This window comes from Sander lucioperca, chromosome 6, assembly GCF_008315115.2.
Source record: "Sander lucioperca isolate FBNREF2018 chromosome 6, SLUC_FBN_1.2, whole genome shotgun sequence".
NCBI lineage: Eukaryota > Metazoa > Chordata > Actinopteri > Perciformes > Percidae > Sander > Sander lucioperca.
This window is the reverse complement of record NC_050178.1, coordinates 8,729,497-8,748,116: the sequence shown is the minus strand read 5'-3', so window position 1 is coordinate 8,748,116 and position 18,620 is coordinate 8,729,497.

Here is an 18,620-nt window from a genome sequence, read left to right as displayed (position 1 = left end):
AATTACAAATCTGGGAAAGCCTGTTCGAAAAGAAAGGTTGCCAGAGAATAACTCACGTGAAACTATTTATTTAGCATTTATTTTTTTCTTTGGACTCGAGTGTAGGTTACTGCACCCTTTTACAGTCTAACGAATCGTACCCCAAATATAGGCTAGAGTATGTATAATTTCCTGCTTCATACAAAAACATTTTTTAATCGAGCCTAAAGAAAAATTTCATAAATTCACGTATCACTGTGATTAGACTCTAATTTTAATTTCATTGTCTTTTTTTGTCTTGTTGACAAATTCTAAAAAGTCATAAAAAGCTTTAATTGCAGTGATTTTGTTCCTAGTTAATGTAGCCTCAGTGATTATAGCCGAGGCCCAAAGTGCTGTAAACAGATTGTTGACATTGCCTTGTCACTAGTGCTTTGTGTCCGCCATGTTCCGTGTTTCCTCAGGCTGCAGTTTCAGAGTTCATCACCATGATACAAAGCCGCGGCCTTGCTCTGCGCGCTAAAATAGCCTGAACTAACATACAGTAAGTAGCTATACTGTAACCCGGTCTGTGGCTGTATCCAGGCTATTTGCTTTGTACTTGAGAATAAAATAGTAATATGGCCTATTAAAAGCTCTGTACCTGGTTTACTTGAATATGTTGCAACCTGATAAGAGCAGTGAGGCAGCGGAACAACAGAAGAGTAATCTGACATCTCCAACTGGTGATCGTCATGTGACTAACGGGAACAAAAGTCTGCTGTTATTTTTGCCCAGGGTATAAGTCAGTTTGAGAGTCCTAATATGAATGTGTGACAGAGATTTAAAGAAGGATAAAACACCACAGTTACGCCTGTCTGTACTGGTAATGTAAAATAGTATAGGCCTAATTATTCTAAAATCCTCTTAAAAGTAGAATAAATAACCCCCTTTGGTGCAAACTAAGAATTGGTGCCACTGGCAAAGGCTTTATTGTTCGTTTATTTATTTAATACTCTTTATGAAACAAAGCTGCACCACGATGATTTCACTCCCAGTTTCTGATGAGGGAATGCAGGCCGAGCTGTATCAGGCCTGTGCATCTCGTGAATCATAAAATAAATCGCTCACTCTGTCTTGCTCCTGCTGTGTGCGTTTTGTGTGTGTGTGTGTGTGTGTGTGTGTGTGTGTGTGTGTGTGTGTGTGTGTGTGCGTGTGTGTTTTGTTGTAATTTTCAGTTGTGGGAACGAAAATGGCTGCACCAGCTCAGAATGAAAGAGTTAATGACAGAGGCTGTTATCAGCGGGCTGCAGCCCTCTCTGATCTGTGCTGTCTGATGGAGTGTGCTGCAAGATGAAAAGAGCAGCCCTGACACCAGCAGCCAGCAGGTTACAGCCACCGCACACCTTTTCACGACCTGCTGTACAGATGATAATAATAATTATTATAATAATACTGGAACATATTTTTGTTTGTCATTAATGTGAAGGTATTTAGATTCAGGTTAGGCTACAGTGAGATTTAGGCTTATTGTAATTAATCCCGTATAGGCTACGTGCACGAGCACATCTTCACGCACGAGGACAAATATATCTTAAAGTGTTCGTTTGAGGCCTCTGTTACACCGTGTCAACTTTCGCCCTATATTATTGTAGGATACGTGTCTCATACTGATGGATTAAACAGGTTTGCAGGTATCAGACCTTCCTCACACACAAATGTGACAATAAACTTTCAGATTCTTCGCAGACCTAAATGAAAGATTTCACACGTTTGATCACAGCTACTTCATCTGCATCCACACACGGTGTCTCTGATCTCTGGGAGCGCCATGGTTATCCGTCTGCAGAGAGGAGGAAAGTGATTTTCTCAGTTTATCACCCATCATTCTGAGAGTCATCAGAAGGTCAGGGTGCCACGTCCCAGGAGAGTCTTCTTCTCTGTCGGTACAGATATGACAGATCAAAGCTGTGTTGTCCGAGTTTGCGCTGCTTTGTGATTGACCAGCATATTCGATATCCACCGGATTCTTTCTTTCTTGATGGTTAAAAGACAAATACAAAATGGCATTGTGATCCCACTGTGTCCTCAAATCCATTTTCTCCAGTATACCCACTCCCACCCACATTTCCCCCCCTCCTCTTCCTCCTCAGCATTTCACCCCCGGCTCTCCTTTTTCACATTACACACATGGGTGAGCTGGCACAAGGTTCTCCGCCTTCATGTAACCCCTCCCTCCACCCCCCGCCTCCGCCGACACCAAACCAACCCCCCATCTTTTCCTCGAATCACAAAAATAATGGCCTAATTTTCACGATTATGGGGGATAATGTATCCTGGAATCAGTATTCTGATTACACAGCCTGTAAAGATCTGCAGACACTGGGACACGCACCTGCTATTGATGATCGTAAATGAAACCAAATCGTATAAAAAAAAAAACCAATGTGTAGCCTAATATATTTCACTGCACAAAGCAGGGTAAACAGGATTTTGTTTTCCATGGCTTTGACTGCAGTTATCTGTATGTCTAGAATGGCTTTCATTGTAGACTATCATTACCTCATCCATTAAATGTTTTCAGTGAGACAAGCTAATGTTGTGTGTGTGTGTGTGTGTGTGTGTGTGTGTGTGTGTGTGTGTGTGTGTGTGTGTGTGTGTGTGTGTGTGTGTGTGTGTGTGAGAGAGACAGGCAAAGAGAGAGTGGGTGGATGTGTGTTACATGAATCGTTTGACGCACGACCCAGATTGCGCCAAAATAAGAGTATTTGAGGGAGAGAAAGAGCTGCGAATGTTGCGATGGTACAAAAGGATTTTGGTAAAGAATATATATATATATATATATATATATATATATATGTATATATATATATATATATATATATATATATATATATATATATATATATATATATATATATATATATATATAAATGCATTCATCCAGTGCGGCATCACCTGTCATTTAACCCACGACTGCCTGGCTGCTGCGTCTGTCTGCCAGCCCAGCGAGGCAGAAAAATACCACCCAACACTCAGCAATTAATAAGGGACAGTGAAAAGGCACTCTGGGCTCTCTGGGGACTGTAGAGAGAAATTAGCCCACATCAGGCTAATCAGAGGACCTCAGAGTCCATTAACATTTGCATCACAATCGCAGGTAGCACACTAGTCTCTGTTATCGACTAGATTATGCGTTGTCTGCGCTGAGCACTTTTGTGCAAATCGTCTAGAAATCAGAGAGAGAGAAAAAACATTTCAGAGGCTGTTCATGATGGAGTCCAGACTTCAGGACCACGGACAGCGTTTGTTTCTAGTCAGCAGCTTTAAAGGGAATTCCACCCATAACCAGATTTAGGCTATATTACATTTGGAGGTTAATTCTTGATCAGACAAACAACACGAATTCCACTTATTAGGTGTTTGTGAGACTTTCAGTCACACTTTCAGACCTTCCTCGGTGGAATGAGTTGCTCAGTTGTCTGCGCGATTTGTTATCAGTGATTTGTGTGCTATATAGGCTATTCAATCTCTACCAACATAGAGGCGACAGGAAGTCAGAGGAGCCAGACTTGAGTTAAAACATTTTAGAGAAAGACGAGATTTCTGGATGGGGGTCCTCATCAAAATGGGGCTATATTAAGTAATTGTACTATTTATTTTACCCAACCCCATCCCATATAAAATTGTCTGTACCAAATCAGGCTACCTTTTATTTACTCATCTAAAGTTGTATAACCAACGGACGTTTTACCGACTGTTATTGTCCAGTTTTTGGAACAAAGAGCATCGTGCTTGGAAATCATAACTGAAAACAGCCTGTTATACATGCAACCATCATCATATTCCTATCTCCAGTGTTTGTCCTCCCCTTACTACGGAGCTGCAGCCCGAGGCAGCAGGCAACCACAGCCGCCGCCCTCTTCCACAGAGAGAAAAATCCAGGTGGCCCGCAACACATAAACCACTAAGAGCCTTTTCATTACTCCTAATGCGCCTGTTTAATGGCTTATTATGAGCTCCCGAGAGACTTCCTCAGAGAGGGGTTTGTATTAGTCCTGCATGATGGCGTCTTTCTGAACAACAGTGACAAATGGCATGAGGAATTCTTCTACTCTATCTATCTATCTATCTATCTATCTATCTATCTATCTATCTATCTATCTATCTATCTATCTAGCTAGCTATCTATCTATCTATCTATCTATCTATCTATCTATCTATCTATCTATCTATCTATCTATCTATATATATAGTATAGGCCTATCTCAAGACCAATAATAGGCAATTAATAGCAATACTCAAATGATTTTTTTCTTCTAATCTATCTATCTATCTATCTATCTATCTATCTATCTATCTATCTATCTATCTATCTATCTATCTATCTATCTATCTATATATAGGCCTATCTCAAGACCAATAATAGGCAATTTAATTAATAGCAATACTCAAATGATTTGTATTAGCCAAATAAGAGTCTAAACTGTATCTGTAGGTGAGTTTATTCCTCTCTGCCGCCGTGTTTTTGGTATGAAACGCTCCCCAGACGCCGTTTTGCTGTTAACCCACGGTGACTCCGCTCTCTCCATCAACCTTTTGACGTGCTGCTTCCCGGGTTCACTCTCCTGCTGCGACACATTAACATTGTAATTGCCTTTTTTTGAGCACAATAAACTGAGCCAGTCCGCGGGGACCTGCACGGCCCCGGGCTGGCACAAAGCTATGCCATCGATTTTTCACACACTGACAGTGAAATAAATAAATAAATCTCGATCCATCAACAAACATGGACCTGGATATGCGTGTTTTCCTTTTTTTTTTTTAATTCATGTTGAAATTCTGCAGATGATGTAGGGTATCTGGTGTGCACATCTCCCCTCAGGGCACATAAAATACATTGTGGAATAACAGACCTAATTATTGTTTTAAATGGCCTACTAATGACATAGGCTACAGCGCTAATATTCTCAGTTATATCATTTATGTCAGACATAGGCCTAATTTGTAAGTGAAGTGAGTAGTAAAGCAATATGTCTTCTGAATCGAGTAGGACTTAAAGTGTAGGAAAACCATCAATATCTATCACACTTAATCTACTACACTACTACAGTAAGTACTCCTTTCATTGGTGTGTGTGTGTGTGTGTGTGTGTGTGTGTGTGTGTGTGTGTGTGTGTGTGTGTGTGTGGTCTTGTCACCCAGAGCCAAGTCAATAAAGGAGCAGACCTCAGTGGCTGGTTAGCTGACGTGTAATAGTTTTGTTCTCATTAAAGTTTTATGTCATGAGAGCAGCGACATCTTCGTCAGCTCTCACAGGGATTCTCCTATGTTTGACTCAGGCTGCACTGTTACTGAGAGAGCTAAAGGTTCACAGTGTTTCATCCTGCAGTACTTGACACAGTCACAATAACACATGACAGGGAGGGTTTGCCATCAGGACAACCTGCCTGATGAGCTGAGTGTTTTGAAGTGTGTATCATGTAATAGAAGCCTGTGCTTCCAATCCATGTATTACTTCAATCCATGTAATGTAGACTATAGATTTCATAGTTTAAGTGAATTACTGACTAGTTGTTAAAACAGTCTCCCCTTTTTGGTAATCTCTGTTTTAAGAGAGAATTTTTATTCAAGTGTCATACACCCTCCATACAGACACTCCTTACATTACATACAGAGACAAGAGGAAAAAACAGAAACAGAGCTAGCAAAACGTGGAAAGAAAGTACAATATGTTTTCACTAGTGTACCTAAGTACAATTTTGACATACTTGAGTATTTCCATTCATGCTACTTCATACTTCTACTCCACTACAATTCAGAGGTAAATATTGCACTTTTTTACTTCACTTCATTTATTTGACAATTATAGTTACTAGTTACTTTATACATAAAAAAAACATATGATGCAATGCTATGCTACTATTCTACCCAGTAGTACACAAAGTATCTCAAATCGGCTCCACATTGAAAAACTCCAACATTAAAATGCTTTTACATGGAATAATATTCTATAACACTTTGAAAGGAGCCATTCTGCATAAGGAGTACCTTTACTTTTAAAACTTTAGGTACATGTTGCTGATAATATTTCTGTAATTAAGAACTTTTACCTGTGATGGATTATTTTCACAGTGTGGTATTTCTACCTTTACTTAAGTAAAGGGTCTGGATGAATACTTCTTCCACCACTGTAGATGTTTATCAAAATGTGTATTGACATGACAAACTTTCATACTGAGCTGCTGAGCTCTGAAAGGAATATTTCGACATGTTGTGAAATATGCTCATTTGCTTTCTTGCTGAGAGTTAGATGTGAAGATTGACACCACGCTCATGTCTGTTGCTGTAAATATGAAGCTACAGCCAGCAGCTAGTTAGCTTAGCACAAAGACTGGAAACAGCTAGCCTGCTTCTTTCCAATGGTAACAAAATCTGTCTACCAGCACCTCTATGTTCACTAACAGATTATATCTGTTTGTTTGTTTAATCCGTACAAAAACAGAGGTGTAAAAACAGTGTGTTTTATTTATTTATTACTATGCTTTAGAGGTGCTGGTAGATGAATCTTGTCTGAAAAAAGATAAGCTAAGCTAAGCTAAGCTAGCTGGCTGCTGGCTGTTGTCTATCATTGAACAGACAGACATATCTCTTTAAGTGTTACCGAATGACAGTGTACTGATTACAGCAATAAATCAGCAAAAAATATATTCGAGGATATATTTTCATATCTTTCAAAAATCAATATGTAATGTCCTTGAGGCACTTTCATTCAGTTCCCTTCATGTTTCTTAAAAAAACATTTCACTTAAGTGTTTCTTTCTAGGAGCATAAATAGTTTTTTTTCCCCTTTGAACTAGATGCAGGATCAAAAGCTGAGAACAGGGAATCCCTTTTTCAAATTAGCATTGATGCTTTGTTTATTCTAACGCACCCCTGTGTTTTTATTAGTATAACCCATCCATTTCCTCTCCCCATTCAGCCTGAATGATTCATTGAAATGCACATCTTGTTTGCAATTGACTACGTTCACAACCTGCTGAAAGCTTTTTGTTCTCTCCCTATGGTGTCGGCAGGCCTTCAAAAAGCTTTGATTTAATTGAAACTTGCAGCGCTCATTGAAAGTGCTCAGAGCTTAATAAAGGCAACCTCTGGCCATGTTGCATACAGGTTTATGAATATGCTTTTTAAAATGGGTTTTTTCGCTCAGAGTCCTCCCATCCCCCCACAGTCGAACAGTGCAGCCACTCTGGGCTGTCATTAACTGCTATTGTCAGCGGCACAATCAAGAGCAGGATAAAAAAAAAATACTCCAGCACTTATCATGAGCTCAGCCACAGGACCCCCCCCCCCCCACACACACACACACACAGGAACAGGAACACACCAGGAGAGTAGATGTTACTATTGATTTCTGGGCTGATGTGCGAGGCGTTGCACAAATACTGAAGCCTGGCTACAAAAGGTGTTTTTGTCTTTCAAGAGCTATAATTGTTCTGCAACACCAGGCCAATGACTGGCTCTATATTTAGACAGCAGGTCAATACAGCTGTGGAACAGACAGAAATGCTTCATCGCTACAGTCTTCAGTTTAATCTGAACCCCTCGTCCCTGCAAATCTTCTTATAGAGCCGACTTCCTCACATGGCTTTGAGAGTAGATATAGGAGCCCAGTAAGTAAATATGTAATAACATAATATGACAAAAGCAATGTGCTGAAATGCTTGTGTTCTCAATCAATATCACCTTATTGTTCTTGTTATCAACAAATACCATGAAATGAACAAAACCAACAATGAATTGATCCTTCTAACGAGTAGGATCAATGTTCCCTTGTATCCAAAGTCTGATACAGCTTGTTCTTATGTGCCATAGACCTCTATTGTCCAAAAAACTATTAAAAACACATCAATGAGCCGCACTGTTGCACTGGGTGACATTTTACCTTCATTGCAAAGAACTTGGGCACTGTAGTTTATGTCTGACTATATCCCTCACACCTCCTGGTGCTTTAAATACTCATTAATGCACCAAATGTGTTGTCCTTCGTTCATTTTATTTGACGTTTTTGCATTGGCCTTGAATTGAGCTTTGGGTCCCCCGGTGACCGTGTACTATGTGATGTCATTTCCAGTGAACTGGCACGGGTGGTCCCGAAGGATAATACAAGGGCTAATTCACAGGTAAAAGTAGTCCCCAACAAATACACTATTTACAAAATTAGCCAACCAACTGTCATCAGATTCAGATTCAAATGTTGCTTAATCCTGATTGGTTTACTGAATTACATGACATCACCTTTTTCCATTATTGCCCCACCCACTTCAAGCCAGTGAGAAGGCCTCAGAGAAAACACAAATACATAAATCTGTCATATGAAATAACCCAAACTGTTCAAACCTTTGCAAAAACAATTGTATGTTCATTAAGAAAACAATTACTCCTAAAAGCTAATTGGGAAAATACATTTTCAGGGCCTTTAAAATATTATCAAAACAGACTAATGTCCTACACATCACTCACATGTTTCTGTGACTCTCTCAAAAGCATCTCTCATTCACTTCTATTGACAGACTAGAGGCTAATCTAACCTGTTTTTTCTGCCTGAGTTGTGTGAGCTGCGTCCCTAAGGGCAACTGCAGTAACACATCTCATACAAACCTGTCAATATACTCAACTTCTCTCACTCCTCTCAACACCGGCCCTCAGGCTCTCTCCTTGTGTGTCTACAATTCAACACTGATTGCTTTCTGATCTCCCTCTTGTACTGTTTAAGCAGAACATTGAGGAACACAGGCACAGCTGCAGAGGGCAAGCTAGCCAGGGCAGGAAACACACAGTTATTCAGGGATTTGCTACATCTCAGAAGAGTCCTTTCAAAGTCAAGTTTTCATAATTATAAGATGTTAGACAAGTAAACAGGAGCGATGCAGGTGGAGCTCATGAAGCCCATTTTTTTAGGTTTTGGTGTATGTTTGTATGTAGCTCTAGAAGAAACAGCCATGTTAAATTTAGTATCAGAAAAATCATTTGGCATTATTTGTACTATAGTCAGTGAATATTTCTTAATTTGCAAGCTTTACCGTACGAGACCCCAGGAAGAGTAGCTTCTGTTTAAGACAGATAGAAGCTAATGGGGATTGTAATAAACAAAGAAAATACAACCGTGCAATATAAAGGCCTAATGTTTGCCAGGTTATTACAGCAACATTTTCTCCTCTCACCTTTGGTTGCAACCATTGTTATACTGCAGACACCCTCACCTGACATTAACAACAAGATGACCATGGTTTAATATTATGTGTATATATGTCATATTGTAGAGAAAGATGTTGGCTCAAAATAACTGCGACCTGTGATATGCAAAGCAGGACGTCTCCATTTCCACGCTCATTTTTCTTCATCGCCTCTATCTTTGGGTGTTTGACGGAAACACAAATCAGCAGGCTCCCTGCTGTCTGACCACAGCCTCTTGTTTTGGTCTCCAGTGGGCACACTGTGCTCATGTTTAACAAAGCTGAGCAGAACTGCATGCACACACATTTCCACATTTCCCCCTTGAATGTGGTTTCAGTGGAAACGGGCTTAGGTTTAATTCCCACGGGAGTGTCAAGGGCCTAATTCAACAAAACACGAAGGACTGTACTATGGTGGTGGGTTTGCAGATTTTAGCCCATTAACTATCTTCTGCTTACTTATACTGCATTACTGCCACCTATTTCCACAAGCAGACTACTTATTTTCAAATTAGTTTCCTAACGTCCAGGGAGCCATTAGTTTCAGTTCATACCAGTATGGTATGAAAATAACCTTGCAGAGAGGAGTCAGTTTGAACGCACCCCGAATGATTTGCAAAACAAATGTAACTCAACAACATAACTCAATCCCTTTGTTGGATTAAAACTTTCAAACATGTTACTTATCTCTAAAAGTGGTACATGCTGAAATGATCTGAAACTAGTGGCTACCTGTAATGAAGGATCTCAAAACGTATGTTATACCTAAAATCTCAAGTCCTCCAAATTATATGAGGAAATACTTCTACTTCTATCGACACTGGTTAAGATTAGGTTAGGTTTAGGCACAAAATGACTTGGTTATAGGTATAGGAAAGACATATCTTTCCTTTTACCTAAGTACTTGGTAAGGGAACGATCGTGGTCATGTTTTAAAGAAACAAACGTTGACTGAAAGGAACAGCTGTCTCCTGTGTTAAAGGCCAATGTTTTGTTGACACATCCATCCACCTCGACCTCCTCTCTCTGTAAACTTTGTGGTTCTAAAACAACCTTACACAACGTCCTTCTTTGCTTTTAACGGCCGTTTTTGAGGATTTGCTGATGTTCTTTTTTTGTAAGGACAGTCTCACGTTGTAAATGGTCACTTTTAATGCAAAATGTTCACATGTTCTACTCTGGTACATCCAAAACTCTCAGCAAACAGTGGTCCTCTTTATAATCCTCTTTAGTTGACATTAATTCACTGTTTAGAAAATTACTCTTACATCCAGTCAGTTCTGCCCCGTCTTTGGCATTCCTATAAAAAGAAGTAATTATTCTTCTGGTCATATCTGCAGCAACAGAAGTCAAGCTATTAGATCCCACCTCTCCCTAATTCAATCTTCAATCTAGTTTATCATGTTTCCACCATGATCTGAAATGTTTCTCCCCCTTTAGGTGGGCGAGATAACATCTTCTCTATTGTGCGGCTGGGTTTAGTTGAGATAAACAGCAAACAATATTAAACACCTTCATATCTACACCCTTCTCTCTCCTCGCACGATCCAGTTCTCACTCCCACTGCTGCCTTATTGCATTTCAATCTTTCAGCTATCTGTGTAGTGGTATCTCCCAGCGACGTTGCTGTAGTTTTTATTTCCAGTCAGTATGTGCTTCTAGTTTCTCCAGTTTCTTGCTCTTTGTTTTTAGCCAAGCTGGGGGTATTTTCTAGATGTGGTTGATTGGTCCAAAAACTATTAGAAAGTTTGTCCAGACATTCACAGTCCCCAGAGGATGAATCCCAATGACTTTCATGATCCTGTGACGTTTCATCTAGCACCACCATTGAGACATTCATGTTCCCCTCAGGATGAATTGTAATAACTTTGGTAGTCTCTACACTTTTCCACTTTTCATCTTTCTTTTTTTAATTTTTTTATTTGTCCAGTACTTTGGTTTATGACCGAATACCTGCAAGACTAATGACATGCCCATCAGCCTCGGCTGTACTTTGGGTTTACTGCTAATTAGTCAATGTTAGCATGTTAACATGCTAAACTAATAAGACAGTTGTCATGGTAAACATTATACCTGCTAAATATCAGCATGTTAGCATTGGCATTGTGAGCATGATGTATGCTGATGTTACCATTTAGCTCCAAGCCCTGCTGTGCAGCCCCACAGAGCCGTTAGCATGGCTGTAAACTCTTGGTCTTGTTATGTTTATTGAAACAGCTTTCATTTGCACGGTCTGCTCCTTTACTCTATTAGTTTTAGAGTTCGATCAACAGAAAACTATACAGCAATTATTCTGATAATATTATTCGCTTAAGTTTAAGTCCATTACACTTGTTTTACATTATAAATGAATGAATATTTTTGGCTTTCGGACTGTTGGATTTAATTTGTGCTTTTTATTTCTCTCTTTGAGGTATCATTGCTATCATCTGTCTCTTGTGTCCTTAACTCTCATTGTCTCCTTCATATCTCCTCTTTCTTCTCCTCTATCCTTTCTTCTATTCCTGTTTCCACCATGTCCTCTCCCCCCTCTGCTCTGTTGTGATCATACCTCCACCCAGGCACCTGACTGCAGATAATCACCCGTAGAAAGAAGAAAAAAATCCCAATTTTTTTTATCTGCAGCCACAGCTGCAATTCATTGTAGAGTGGTGAATAGTTTAATAGCACCCCCCTCACTCTCTCCTCTTCTTTTTTCCTTTCCTCCACTTTCTTTCAATGCTGTCTCCTACAGCTGGTGCTTTCTAAACAGTGAAAAGACCCAGCTCAATTTGAATGCCCCATTTTGATTTTGCGGAACAGCAGCTGTAAATTATAGGATGTTTTAGGAGAAGATGATCATGTTAGAGATTAAGTTGCACACTGGATTTTACAGGCTCAGAAAGTGTCCCCTTTGTGTTATTGTGTTGTTTTTTTTACACAATTATGTGGTCTTAAATGGGAGTTAGAATTCTACTATTTCTAAAACATTAACATTAATCTGTAACACTAGACTGTTTGTTTACAGACTAAATAAAACCGCTGTGTGTTTAAAGCCTGTTGACGGGATGGTGAGAGAAGCAAGGTGCTATTAAAAACCACCATTTGCTCTTGCAATTACAAAAAGGACAATTTTGACCCCAAGGCAGTACAGCGCACAGTGTGATTTAAATGGCGCAGGGGAGCAGTAGTTTGCAGGGCTCTGTGTAAAATGGCACACTGACAGGATGAACTAAAACACTTTGCTTTGGCCCAGACAAGAAAGGGGGACAAAACTGATCCAGGCTATAACCCTTTACTGACTCCCTATCCTTTCCTGCAACCATCAAACAGGAAGAGTTCTATATCTGTTAAGTAATGTGTGTAAAATGCTTTGAAATAACACATGATTTGTCTGCTCTTTCATTAGCCTCATCTTGCTGTGCAGAATTATAACTTTTTTAGTTCAAGCGTTTTGTCAAATTTAGCTTTCAACTACAGTATGTTGCATATCATTGTTGTCCTGTGAAAAAGCCATGTACCTCCAAAATGTTTCATCAGCTATTATAAACAGCACTGTTTTCAGTTTAATTTTTTCATATAATCCAATGGGGTTGGATTATATGATTATAATCATGACACATTGTGTTGTAGGTTATTTAATCCTTCAGTTTCACCAAATTTGGAGATGTATGTGTAGCCCTGTACAAAATTCCTATAAGTTACAGAGTATAAAAGATCATTAACAGTGTAACACAAAAAAAAAATAAAAGAAGAAAAGTTCATAAATAGAGTTCATGTTAGTTAAAGTTGGTTAAAAGGTGTGCTGGTTAAAAGTATAAATATAATATGTAGAGTTTAATAAATAAGACTATTTACAGTTAAAGATAAATTCACATAAAAGTCTTTAAGTTTCATCTGCGAGAAAAGTAGAGAAGAAGAAGCTGTGTTTATCTGTGTAACCTAACCTGTTACCTGGCACATGTCAATCATTTAATTCCTGTTTTGCTTTTGGTTGTGTTAATACTTGAGCCAATCAGAGTAACATCACCGTGTAAGGGGCGGGACTAGTGGGACAGGTTTGTGTGAGGAGTAGTGAGCACGCATGAGGAGAGAGAACAGACGCTAATGAGAGAGAGCTAATGAAGGAGGCATCGTGGTGTGGGAAGCATTAATGTTTTGTTATGAAGGTCGACTACTCGTGGTCCTGACAAAAACTTTGGTGTGACCTGCAAGAGGTGAATATGATTGTGTATGCCTGTAATTTTGTGCTATATCGAACTGTTATAGTTAAGAGACTGGATGTATAACGTGGTTAGCGACATGCTAGCTAGCGGTAGCATTCTGTGCCAATGTGCTCATATGTTGTAGTTTTAGCATTGTGATATCTCTGAAGTTAAAGCAAAGCTAACGCTAACGCTAATTCAAGAAGAGATAGTGTTTGATAATGTGGCTCAATTCAGATAATATGCTCTAAGGAGACGGACGTTGGTGAGAGAGAGAAAGAGAGAGAGAGACGGGTTTCCAACCGAAGGCCCTGCTGTTTCTGCCCTGCTGTTCTGCGTGCCCTGTTGCCGGCCCGTGACTTTTGGTGCTGTGCCATTACCATCGCCATTACCATCGCCATTACCATTGCCTTTGCTGTACTGACTTAACCTGGATTCGTGAGTACTAACATTCACATGCACGTGCTTTTTCTTTATGCTCAGTTCTGAGTGAAGCGGCCATTCCAGTTTTTAGGCCCCACCGCACACAAAGTGTCATCGAACAGGCCTGCAACGGGTGTGGACATTTTCAGAGGGAATAAATAATTATTTAATTTTAATATAACCACAGAAAGGTTTTTTCCTTTTGGGAAAGTGAAGCTTTATTGGCTTGTAAGTTTTATTTTCACTTCTTTTTCCATACCCCTGTGATTTGTTTTATTTTATTCTAAGATACATTTGTTTTATTTTTTTTTATTTCATGTTGTAAATAAATACTTTTGAATATTTTTGCATCTAAAATACAGTTGTGGTGGTCATTATAAGAACAGCAAAGAGTATTACAAATATACATTTATTAAGTAACATACAAAACAAGTTGTATTTCCCTACAACGAGCCCAGGCCCAGTCTCATTGTATTAACCACTCCAGCTTTATTTTCTAACTACATGGGACCTGGGTTACATAAAATGGAGGCACCGCTGGGATTATTTAATATAAACGGGAATTTATAATAGAGTACAAGCCACTAGACCCCACAACTTTAGAGCAGTAGTATAGAGCATTCGTATAAAAATAACGTGCTAACAGTAACTAAAAGCAATTTAAGTAAAGTACAGCAATGGAAAGCCAAACAAGTAGTTCATCACAACGTGAGCTAATTAACTGGTGCAAAGGAGAATCATTAGATTTAAAGCATGCCCTCCTTTTACACGGAGTGCCAGAAGGTGTTTCAAGAGAAGATATTGAAGAAACAGCAGGGACCATCAAAGCATTGGGAAAAGTTAAAGTGAGAGGCAAAATGTTTCACCCTCAACAACAATCAGTGATGGTGCTATGTGAGTGTCGTGAAGAGATTGACCCCTCTAAAATCCCACCTGAGATAATGCCTATAAGTGAAGGAAGTGGTTGGAAAACCGTCTATTACACAGAGCCTCAGCTTGATAACTTTGAAGAGAAGCTACTTACCTTTTTGCAGAGCGAAGGGAGAACCTTAGAGGACATACAAGGTCTATGTTCCCCCACCAAAGAGGGTAACAGCAACCCTGAAGACATCATCCGTGCGGTCGGTGATGTTATGAGCAGAACAAACAAACAACATGACGGTCATCCATACAGACGTCTGCGGACATTCTCCGGGGTCAGTCCCACCCCAACTGGAGAAGAGACCTTAGATAACTGGCTGGAACAAGCAACACTCTTAGTAGAGGAAGGTGAGTGCTCCGACAAAGAAAAACGACGTCGGATACTGGAAAGTCTCAAAGGGCCCGCCTTTGAAATCATTCAAGCTGTGCGCCTGACTCAACCTGATGCTAGCCCACGTGAGTACATAAAGGCTATAGAGAGCATTTTTGGCACAGTAGAGTCCCCCGAAGAACTATACTTGTCGTTTAGAGCCCTCCACCAACAGCCTGGTGAGCGTCTGTCTGAGTTCCTACGAAGAGTAGAAAAATCCCTTGTCAAAGTAGTACAGGGAGGTGGTTTACCTGTTAACGCTGCCAATAGCGCTCGTTTAGAGCAGCTTCTTAGAGGGTCTACCTCTGAACTCATGTTGCTTCAGTTGAAAATTAGGGAGCGGAGTAGTAATCCCCCTACATTCTTGAACCTGTTAAGAGAAGTGATGGAAGAGGAGGTTTGCCAGTCAGCCAGACAAAGCCATGTGTCACACATGCGTCCTCAGCGCGTACGCACTGTCCAAGCTGAAAAGGAGAAAGAACCTGAATCAGTCTCTAGGAGTGAACTGCAGGCTCAGATTCGAGAATTGAGAGCGCAGCTAGAGCAGAGCAGCAACCTACCACCTCAGCCAACCTCTGATGAATCCTTTACAGGTCTGAAAGAGAAACAAAAACAGAAAAATGAGTCACAGAGTGAATTGCAATCGCTAAGGAAACAAGTGAAAGCCCTAGAAAATAAAATGAGTGTAATGGCAGTGAAATACACATCAGACCCCCCACGAGAACACACACCCCAGCCTCACCGATACAAAGCAGCTCCAGTTCACAAGCCCGCTCATTCCAAAGTTTTTCCTCCCCGACAAGACAAGGATGAGTTTTTCTGTTATCGGTGTGGGGAAAATGGCCACATAGCCACCAGATGTACTGCCCCTGAGAATCTCCAGAAAGTTATTAGAAAGCTCATACGCTTGGTGCGAGTTTCCCCTTTACCAAACAAAGAGAACCCAAATCCTGCAGCTGAAGAGCAGCATGTAGCTAGAACCAATAAGGTTGAAGTCCCAGAACCTAACACTGACTTACCTGAAGGTCTCGTAGGTCCATCATTTATTCACACCATCAAAGTTAATGATGTGGTCTGCGATGCTCTCATCGACAGTGGGTCTAACGTGACTATTATTTTTGAAAGCTGGTATAACAAACACTTACCTGATGTCCCGATAAAACCCCTCTCTGGTCTTGGACTCTGGGGCCTTTCAGACACTGAGTTTCCTTACAAAGGATATGTTGTGGTTGAGATGGAGTTCACTGAAGAGATCACTGGTGTATCGGGACGAGTAGAAGTGCTTGCTTTAATCTGCCCTGAGCCAAGAAACCAGCAACAAGTCCCTGTATTGGTTGGCACCAATACATCTTTGTTTCGCCGCTTATGGGAGCTGGTGAAGACAAAAGGTGACGAGAACACTGTGCACTCAATGAGGATTCAGTCTGTTTACGCCCCTGTCAAAGCACAAGAGCAGTTTGCAAAAGATGAAGTCTTGGGACAGATAAAGTGGAATGGACCCGGTTTACTCTCCATTGCTCCAGGTGTAAAGTACTATGCAACGTGCAGAGTGGAAAGACAGAGTGCCCCGTCCAAAGACCTTGTACTGATTGATGCACCCACTGAACAGTTGCTCCCCGCCGGTCTGCTGGTACAGCCTGGTGTGCTCTCAGACGCCAACATAGACAATAACAGTTTCACTGTCCTCATTCAGAATGAGTCCAAAAGGACAACTTCCATCCCAGTTGGGACCATCGTTGCTGAGATGTATGCTGTGGACACAGTTACCCCAGTTCGGCTCTCCGACCTCCCAGCTGAAACCCTAGACCCAAGTCTCTTCAATTTCGGGGACTCTCCCATTCCCGAAGAGTGGAAATGTCGGTTTCAGCAGAAGTTGGCTGAGAGGCGGAATGTTTTCTCACTGCATGAGTGGGATGTTGGTCGTGCCAAGGGTGTTGAACACCACATACGTCTGCATGACCCCAGACCCTTCAGGGAGAGGTCAAGGAGACTAGCCCCTGCAGACATAGACGACGTGCGGCGACACATACAACAACTACTGGCCACTGGCATTATTACTGAGTCCCGTAGCCCGTACGCCTCACCAATCGTTGTAGTCCGCAAAAAGAATGGGAAGATAAGAATCTGTATTGATTACAGAACACTGAACAACCGCACCACACCAGACCAGTACACAATGCCACGCATTGACGACGCCTTGGATTCTCTATCAGGCAGCCAATGGTTCTCAGTTCTGGATTTGCGCAGTGGTTACTACCAGATAGAGATGGCTCCGGAGGACAAAGAGAAGACAGCGTTCATTTGCCCTCTCGGTTTCTATCAATTTGAGCGCATGCCACAAGGAATCACCGGAGCGCCAGCAACATTTCAGCGCTTAATGGAAAAGGCTGTAGGCGATATGCATCTTCTGGAAGCTCTCGTGTACTTGGATGATATCATCATTTTCGGCAAGACACTTGAGGAGCATGAGCAACGTCTTCTCAAAGTGTTGGACAGACTAGAGGAGGTTGGATTGAAAGTTTCTATTGACAAATGCCAATTCTGTCAGCCCGAGGTCAAGTATGTGGGTCACATTGTTTCTGCTAACGGAATAGCTACGGATCCAGACAAAGTGGAGGTAGTAAAGCATTGGAAAGAGCCCACTCACCTGAAACCGCTGAAGTCCTTCCTCGGATTTTGCAGTTATTATCGGAGGTTCATTGCAAACTACTCTGCCATTGTCCGTCCCCTCTCCGAGCTCACCAAGGGTTACGCCCCCACTTGGAAAGACCCCAAGACTAAAAAAAGTGTTGACCCAAGCAAAGTCTATTTCAAGCCATCAGAGCCATTCGGAGAACGGTGGACTAAGGCCTGCCAGGATGCTTTTGAGCGTATTCGTGACTGTTTGATCAATGCCCCAGTGCTAGCTTTCGCTGACCCCACAAAACCGTACATCTTACATGTGGACGCCAGTATGGATGGTTTAGGCGCTGTCCTGAACCAGGAATATCCTGAGGGCCTCAGGCCAGTAGCTTTTGCCAGTCGTAAGCTTAAAGACTCAGAACACAACTATCCAGTCCATCAATTGGAATTTCTGGCATTAAAATGGGCTGTCGTGGACAAGTTTCACGATTACGTGTATGGAGCAAAGTTTATAGTAAGAACTGACAATAACCCATTAACATATGTATTGACCTCCGCCAAACTCAGTGCAGTCGGACATCGTTGGCTTGCCGCCCTCGCCACCTACGATTTCACCATCCAGTATCGACCTGGGAGACACAATATTGATGCTGACTTGTTGTCCAGACAGTACTCTTCAGAGGAGACAAAAGAGTGGACTAGTGTCCCACCTGCTGGCATCAAAGCCCTCTGCAAAAGAGCCTGTGTCAGTGAAGAGGCTGATGTGCCAGACAGATTAGTTGATCAGTTGGGAGCTCCTGCCACCGCAGTACCTGAAGCTTATGTGTTTCCAGTGAACCTTAGCATGAATACACTTGACCAATTGAGCTCAAAAGACATTCAAGCATCACAAGATATGGACCCAACA